Below are 9,570 nucleotides of genomic sequence, written 5' to 3'. Positions count from 1 at the left end.
TCGCTACTGCCACTAACGAGTCTAGGGAGTCGCCTACGCCTACTCCGTAACGCCTAACTCCGTAACCCTAACCTAACACGCCTAACGCTAACCATATCACTATAGTTACGCAGGGTACGGTTCCGGCAGTACCTGGGGACATAGACCCTATCAGCTATAGTAACCTAACTGTGTACGCTCTCTGAAAAGTAAATGAAAAGTGTTTTGAATCGCTAACTTGTAGGGTTGAGTCTAAGGTTGAGATAGTGTCATCAGACATGAGAATATGGCCCACAGTATGCCTCAGATTGCCAGAAAATGGCTTAAATGCTTCAAAATTTCTGGGGGGCATGCCCCCAAAACCCCGCCTAGGCCATGCCTACGGCACCGTGCCAAACGTACGGTTTGTCAAATCTTGGCATGTGCGTGCATGTATGTATGCATGTAATAAATGGTATGTACGGTGTGTTTGTGTGTGTGTGTGTGTGTGTGTGTGTGGCGTGTGTGTGTGTCTGTGTGATGTATGTTCGTGCGTGCGCGAGTCGGCAGGGCGTGTGCGTAAGATTATTTCGGGGCTCTACGATCGGTGCTACGTATGTGATGGCTGATCGCCGATCATCCCCCCGCCCTCACTCCTCGTACGGATTTACGCCCGCTGATCGCTCAGCAACATCACGTGCTCATACATTGCTGGCTAGCGCGCCTGCATACGAAGGTTTTTAGCTGTTATTGGGCCACACTTTTACTATATCACTAAGCAGGTGATTGCTGGCAGGCTAGTGAAGAAAGTTAAGGGCACACAAATGAAACTTAATCTTATTGTCTATTTATACTACTAACTTTGTTCGTGTGTAGGGTGCGATCGCTTGTAGTAAGGCGAAAGATTGAAACGCCCGGTTTTTTTTGTTTGTTTTGTGTTTTTTATTTTTTTTTTTTTTGGTACGTGTATAATGCAATAGATGCAGTGGTGAAACCCTATCAATAGCAAGAAGCAGAAAAGCTAGCTGAATATCTGAAGCCAGATAGGAGACAAATATTGAACAGCAGGAGAAAGTAGAGAACGTAGTGAAAGGCAAGTGGGTAAGGTTACAAGAAGCTGGTGAGGGAGATAAGAAGGTGAATGGGGGAGAAAACGAAGAAAGGTTAGATAGGGACTAAGGGAGAATGTAGCAAGGAAAAGGGCAGAGGTGAGTGAGAATGGACAGGGAATGAGGAGAAGCTCGAGGCGGTAGAGGAGATAAAGGAGAGGGAGATCGTCATGTAAGTAGAGAATAGATGCACGTCTTTAAAACACGACGCCCCGGCTGTTACGCTGTATGTAGCCAAGTAGATTACTATAATGTCATAATGCTTTAAATTTGGAAATTCGCAATAATATCACGCGTCTTCCATCTACGTTCAGAAATATTTACCATAATGAATTTTGTAGATATTTACATTCATGCCAACCACGTTGATATACGTTTGCACTATGAGTTTTCATTATTAACCGGGGCACGTACGCTATACGAGTGCAGGGCTACCATGTTGCTTCGATAAACATCTCTGGAGGTTTTTCGATGCACATTGAGGCCCGTGCAGCAGTCTAAGGAGGTACAAGCCATGTCACATAAGAAATTCCTCTAAATTCAATACCCGAATGCGATTTTCTTCGTTCTTGGAGTAAAGATGTCAGCATTTGTTACGGATAAGCAGTCTGCTTTTTAAGCCGTCCGCATGTATAGACAGAAAGCTACAATTAACGGAGTACGGCTATTAGGGCGCCTATCACCACATCCCTTCACAGATGTTATAAGATTACCTTGAACGGTGCAAGCGAGTGAACATGATATCTAAGAGCAAGGGTCATTTAACATATTTAAAAAAATTAAAAGTACAAACATGAATCGAGCATTTGAGCGTCCTTTTATGCGAGTATGCCTTTCCTGCTTTATTGCATGTGCTAACCCGAAAATTAATAATTGCTTTACAAATAATTTCGAAATAACTAGATATCTTTAAAACCTACCCGGACACAGTAAACGGATATTAATGTGCAGACTTCAGAAAATTAATTGAAAAGGATCAGTCAGAGTTGCTACTGCTATTAGTGGATAATAAAATGGGGGCAATTAGTGCACCTCTCTTAAGCAATACATTGTAGGTTATGTGTAACCCGAAAATCATAAGCGCAATATAATGACGTTACTTAGTGCAGAACAATGTAACACAATGTGTTGGATTCGATTTAGTCTAGAATAATCTGTGAATGAAGTCGTTGGAAAGAGGGATTGCATACCGAGTAAATCCGCCATAGTGCGTATTTGCTTACGTACCGGTATATGGATCGCTGGAACTTGGAAAGGCTAGTTAAGCTTCGTTTAGAGCGTCTCGTTATATGTATAACGACCGGTTAACGGGACGCGGTCAAAGTGTTTACGTGCACATTACCTACGGGGTTGCATTTAAATTAATATCGCAAAAATAATACACTGTAAGTACAGCGTAATGTGATCCAGCCAAAAAACATCCGTAATTTGTTTTGTAAAGAAATCCGGTAACGTGACTCTCGTTTACCCATTGCCCTCCAGTATATAATTAGAGATTCGATCCTACGGAAAATTCTTTTGGCCGAACAAAATAGGTAATCACTCGGAAGGAAAAGCAAGTTCACAACAAAAATTAATGCCATATACACGGAATACCAGAAAAGGGGTAGTAAGCGCATCTTCCCCAATTTTGTGTATGTTTTGCAATCTAGGATTTGTGTTCGCGCATATCCAATATCTGACGAAAGGAATCGCGTTTTGTTAATATACCACTGTTAAAATAGAAGGAATCGAGGTATGCGAGAGAAGCTTGGTCTGTTGAATATCGATCACATGGACCAATTTAAAAAATAATGATGTGCCAATGTATGGGTAAACGAATCATTTTTACAAAATGTCAATTCTTTGGTCAGAATCTGGTCGTGCATGTATCCAGAAAATCAAGCAATCTTCCATAACAGATATTTGTTTATGTTTTCCCCAGTGCGAAGGCTAGCTTATTTTTTACCGTATAGCGATGCGAGTACGGTGCGGTTGTTTTTACGTGGACAGACAATGAGCCTTCCGCAATCTTATCAAGTTTACCTGAAAATGGGAGCCTGCGTCTGATCAAAGAAACCTTGATGCAAAATCAGACCAAAATACGATAGTTCATCATCGTAACTGTGGAAACTGGGGAAATTACGCGCGAAAAACAACAACCAAATGCGACGGCTCAAGCGTGCATCTGTTTTTACGCATCATGTAGGGCCTACTCAGCCCATCAGCGTGATCGACAGCCTAATGACATCAGGAAATATGCTTACAGTAATACGCATATGCTCTTAGTCAACTTTGCGTTGCAGCAGATTCATTTTTGTATAGTACTAAACGCATGTATATTGTATACGTATAATGTATATACGTGCACCCAGTCGATCCTCTATTCTAAGTTCATGATATCGCGTGCTAGCCACTGAGCCATGCACACGTTAGCACACTTTAAACTAACGATAGTCATAAATATTATGATGTTTCTGACAACGGGCTGCTTGTTTGATACGTGATGACGTACGCACGCTATGCTATAGCGCTGATGAAACCATGATGATGTCCCCAAATTATAATATCTAGCCATTATATGATATTATATATATATATATATATATATATTATAATACAATTATTAGCTCTTGATATATAGATAGATCGAGGTGACACTCGATACGTAACATATAGTTACGTAGTTACGCACACCTACGCAGTCTTTCAACTGACCGCTCTTCGTACGGCATGGACGGGAAAGGCGCCGGCATCTAATTCACATTTGTATGTCGTGTATGTAAGGGAACAGCATCTGTGCACCTTATTATCTGGATTACACGAGTCTCATTACTCGCGCCGAATTGTATTAGAAGATCATCGATTTAGCCTATTGCTGCGTGAATTCCAAGCACGTAGGGGATCGTCGCCCCCTCTAGCAGTCTCTGCGCCCTATGGCCACGGCTGCGCGTAAAGTAATTAGCAGGCCAATATAGTTTGCCGACAATCGCCTGAATGTTTCTGATTCGAAATGTCCCGCGTCGTTAGTATGCAGTCAGGCCCGCATCGGAGAGTGTCGCTATAACTCCCGCTTCCAACGCGTGCGCTGGCTTATTCCTTCAGCAATCGCCGCCAGAAATGGACACGTCGGATGTGCGTTACGGTGAGTGCACCATGCTTCTAAGTTTGCCGCGCGTTCTTGCTGTGTGCATGCGTTTAGCAGCATTTTTAGCAGCATGTAAAACGAGCGCGCGTGTTTGCGTGCATGCGTGCGCGCGTCCGTGCATGTATGTGGGTGTATGCGGTGGCATCCTTTCCTCCGGGAAATAGCATCCGTCCGTGTGCACGGGTTTGTGGTGCGAGATGACTTGGGCGTTCTGCGTTCTGCATACATGCACTCCTACAAGATCAGGTGCGCGTTTGTTAATTAATTAATCGGCGCCGGCGGGCAGCAGATCGAACGCCAGCGTCATTACACACCTGGCCGCGCGGAATTACGGCAGCCGTGCAGTATTGTACTCATTAAGATGCTATAATTACGCGACGGCGTCAAGTTCGACCTGCGCCGAGAGAGAATCTACGCGGCACGCGTGTCGATACCTCCCAATCAGTGCGCGTGGAGTCGCTGAGGACATTGCTTCGATGGTAAGCCTACTCACCCTCGCATCGTGTGAACGCACCTATAAGATGCTAGTGCTTGTGGCGTGACGAGTCGCCATAATAAACACTAAAAAGCAAACACTTAGTCTTGCCATTCACTAAGGAAGCCTCTCCGCGATGCGAACTACCCGTATGTTGTCTATACAAATAAAGTAGACTATGACTCGAAAATCCGAAGTTGTTAGGTAGCACGCATGTGCTAGTAGCGCGCGAAGGTAAATTTTAGGAACAAAAGACATCGGCTAGAACGTTGGGATAAATTTGCCGGGTATCAATCCAAAGCTCCGATGCGAAACAACGCGCCTCTTGATCGTAGTTCTATAGCTATGATTGCCATCACAATGTGCCCGTAGAGACGTCCGCTTTATACGTCGGTTATCACGAATTGTGATTCCCTGCGTTAAGGTGCTGCATCAGGGCAGGAGCTAGTGCGCTGCATTAGAGTACGTGCCGAGCGCAAATATAACAACATTTGGATTTTGTTTGTCTTAGTTCGTTTCTTTTGGTGGTCTTACACGTCTTTACACCTTCGACTTAGCAAAGAAAACGCGCCATTAAGAGAATGTCGAAAGCCACGTAAAGCGATGTGGATTTTGCTAATTTACGAAAGTTAAGGACGAAAGTTACAATCGGAAACGGAAAAGAGACACTCATGATCAATGGTAAATCCTGATTGTCACACGCAATTGCGATGCATCGCATGTCGTGTACTGTTTTGTAAAAGTCTGAGCCTGAGGCAGATAGCATTTCCGGCCGGTCACGGATGTAACGTCTTGACTATTTAGCGCGACATTTCGTAAATTGCAGTCTTTATAGAAAATCTGTGGGGCTGTCGGGCTGTGTCACATGATCCATGATAACAGTGGCATACGCATATATAAGCGCATATGACAACGATTGTCACGCTCAGCGTATTGTGGTCCTGCAGGTGCATGCGTGTCGTGTTTGCTGGGATTATACTGCCAGAGTTTCCGCATACAACGTGAGTAATGTTAAATGACGCGATTGTGCATTCATTTTAACCCTGATGCATTCAGAAGGCAAATGAAATAATAGTGTATATGGACCTATGCATGATGAATTAATTACGCGCGCCATCTTTACCACGAAGCCTGCCTATATACAGTCGGATATATTACAACAAAACGATAGCGATCTAAACACAGTCTACGTATACTAAGCCCAGTGACAAGTGATTAATGACATAATAAGGGGGCAGTTTTTTCTCCTGCGTAATTGTTTGCCTTTTCCGTGTAGTCAGCTTGGCGGCCAGCGATCACTATTAACCTTTCATGGACAACCACATTCGCGGCTGAGCACGCTGCGGTAGCGAGTTGGCGTACTATGTCATTAGAGGCAATCAAAAAGGACGTCCGCATAACGATGGTGACAAATTGAAATCCACGCAGCGAGAGAAGGGAGGAGGCGTAAGGCGCTTTAGAGATTAAATTCACAATTACGTCGTAAACAGAACACGACAAAACAACATACCACAGTCCACGGGAGATAGCTTGTGTGTGGTAACAACATCAGTAATGCAGATTCCCCGTCATCCACGCTGTTAGTATAGATAGTTTCGTATACGTAATGGAATAATTGTTCTAGAGACTTCTCTAGGATTCTCGGATGCGCCATCCTGGCACAATTACATTCCTATTACTAGTTATTACATTACTATTAATACTTATTACATTCCTACCTCGCTAGTTGCGTTGTGAATTTGTCGAATTTCATAGCTGATTTTCCCTAGCAGCCGTTGTTATTAACACTGCAACGTTTGAATGATTGTTGTCGGTACAAGAAGAAACGTGAATTCTAGCATATATTTCCACTATTATCGGGACGCGGTCGGACGGGTACCATTACACCACCACTACATTTAAGCCTCGTAGGGTTGTTCCAGATTGCAGGTCTGTAGAACCCTTCGACAGAGATGCGACAAGACAGAAAGTCCAAACGTTCGCATAGTATAATAACAACTCCAAGAAGGGAGGCTTTTATTTGAACGGTTTGTAAAAGTCTAGTAAACAATACTCGAAACACGGCATGCAAAACTCGACAGCTTTATGGTATACATGTGTAGCTATCTTGAGAAAGCTGTACGCAAACTATTGTATTTAGCAGGTACATATTTAGAGGATGCCCGATGGTATAGAGCATGCGTATAAAAAACAGCTTTTGCTTATTATATATCGCTTATAATTTATATATATATATATATATATATATATATATATATATATATATCAGATAATCCTGGTAACTAACAATACACTTTCAACAATACAGTGTGTACTGTTGAACACCTTCTAACAATACACTGTGTATTGTAGTAGGTACCTATGAGCTTTCAACAATACACTGTGTACTGTTGAACACCTTCTAACAATACACTGTGTATTGTAGTAGGTACCCGACAATAAAATGAAAAAAATTCAATCAAATCAATCAAATAACTTCAATAAATTCATTTAAATAAATGTCAATTTCAAAAAAAAAAGAACAAAAAAAAAGTGTATTGTTAGAAGGTGTTAAACAATAAACAGTGTATTGTTGAAAGCTCATAGGTACCTACTACAATACACAGTGTATTGTTAGAAGGTGTTCAACAATACACAGTGTATTGTTGAAAACTTGAAAGCTCGCTAACAATACACAGTGTATTGACAAATGCCTAAACATACAACACACTGGTATGTGTATTGTTAGTTACCAGGATTAACTGATATATATATATACTAGAGGCCAACAGCCACTCCGTGGCAGCCATGAAGGGCCCACGATAAAAAGCCATGATGGGGGAATTGATTTTAAGTTGAATTTGACTTGGATTTTTTGTGTGGATTTTTTGGGGTTTTTAGTATTATTTTTTTTGTTTTTTCGGGTTTTTCGGTTTTTGAATTTTTTTTTGTTTTTTTGTTTTTTGGATTTTGTGGATTTTGTGGATTTTTTTTGGGGGGGGGGGGTTGAGTTTTTTGGGGCTTTTTGTTTTTTGTTTGTTTTTTGATTTTTTGGTATTTTTAGGATTTTTGTTTTGTTTTGGATTTTGGATATCTGCGATCTATATGCCCATCGTGATTGAACTGTTGTATGCAATGTGACTGTGCCAGGTTAGGAATGAATTGAGAATAAGACATGATATTGCGTATAAATCCAAAAAAAGCAAAAAAATGGAAAATCCAAAAAATCCAAAATCCGAAATGTCTGTGTTATTGTGAATTCATTCCTAACCTGGCACAGTCAGATTGCATAGAAGAGTTAAGGCACTAACAAAATACCCATATACCCAATATGCTTGTCCACAGACAGACGGACAGACGGAGAGACAGACAGAGATCGCAGATATATATATATAGATATATATTATATTATATATATTTATATTTATATATATATTTTTTTATATATTATATTATTTATATATCGCTTATATAGACTTCTAACTAGATAAAACTAGATTTCTAGAGACCTATTCTGCACAGATATGAAATACGACTTGAATGAATTCCTCGTTATAGATACTAAAAAAGTGTTTGCCGTTCCCAGACACCTGAGTACGACCAGGATTCATCTAGATTGGTAATGATATTTCTCAGGTAGAGGACGAGAATGTCTTATGTTCCATAGAAGTCAATCATTAGGAACGATAGTATTAGTTCCCCACCAGTTTTGGTTCTGTGGACATTCCTGTTGTCGTAGCTGTGATTCCGTAGCGTCCAGGGCGGTTGTTTGTCTTGATTGTCATCGCTTCGTGACCACTTGTCAGGAGAGCCAGGTCATCTGCAGGGTTACAGTCGTCCTGTTGTGTCCACGAAAACCATGGTATCCTATTGAGTTTTTTTAGGAGGTCTTCCTCTTGTACCAGACAAATGTCAGCTAGCCTACTAAGAAATCGAATGGTAACCGCAGGCAACCCTGTCTCACTCCAGTTCGCACTTGAACGTTGAAAGTTTGAGCCCGTGAGCGTGTTCCGCGTTACAGGCTTATCCGGCACAATTGGTTTGGATTCAATTTGTAATTTCACTTCTATTCTCTTGTACTAGAGATTTATACAAGGTTCTTCTTTATCTCGAAAATAAATTTTATACTCGTAGCATATTAGGTTCACACGCAATACCGACTTCTGCTCGATGGATTTAATCGGATTAATTTGATAGGATATGCCAAGATATGAAGAATTTATTCAGTGAGAATAAATGATATCTGAAAGATAGTTTGGCTGCTATTTTAGTTTGCTGTTACATGCACTTTAAATTTCAATTCTTCGCCGTTTTCATTATTCAACATCATAACGAGAAGTTTTCGTGCGTCACCGTGAGAACGTGGATCCGCACGACTCGCAGCCCTTCCTGTTCACGAAATCGCCTCCCATCGAATAACGACCAATTAGAATCAATAATTTAGTGAGCGTTGAAAATTTGATTATAGTTATCGCTAACATTAGCCATATCGAGCCATGTGCTTGCGAAAGAGTATACCGAGAGAAATGTGGTTATTAAATAAGGGCTCGAGGCGAATTGAACGAAACTGCCATTCGTACAGTGGCGACGATCGTTGCTCCCTTGTGCTTATGAAAGGCAAAGTTAGCTTGAGCGTTGATTTGTGCAGGCACAAAAAAGTTCCACTGTCGTACGCTCAGATTGTCTAATAGATTTTGCAAGCTGTCTGTGTCAACATGGAAAAGTAACAAAACATGAAATTATTAACTTTTGTGTTCGTTTTTAGGAAATGTTTCTTGGCACATATTTCGGACAGCTGTATGAATGGGCATTTGTGTGTGTGTGTGTGAGTGTGTGTGTGTGTGTGTGTGTGTGTGTGTGTGTGTGTGTGTGTGTGTGTGTGTGTGTGTGTGTGTGTGTGTGTGTGTGTGTGTGTGTGTGTG

Source organism: Priapulus caudatus, unplaced genomic scaffold, assembly GCF_000485595.1.
Source record: "Priapulus caudatus unplaced genomic scaffold, Priapulus_caudatus-5.0.1 Scaffold88, whole genome shotgun sequence".
In the NCBI taxonomy this organism is placed as follows: Eukaryota; Metazoa; Priapulida; class Priapulimorpha; order Priapulimorphida; family Priapulidae; genus Priapulus; species Priapulus caudatus.
The sequence above is the reverse complement of the archived record's forward strand: the minus strand, read 5'-3'. Positions refer to the sequence as shown.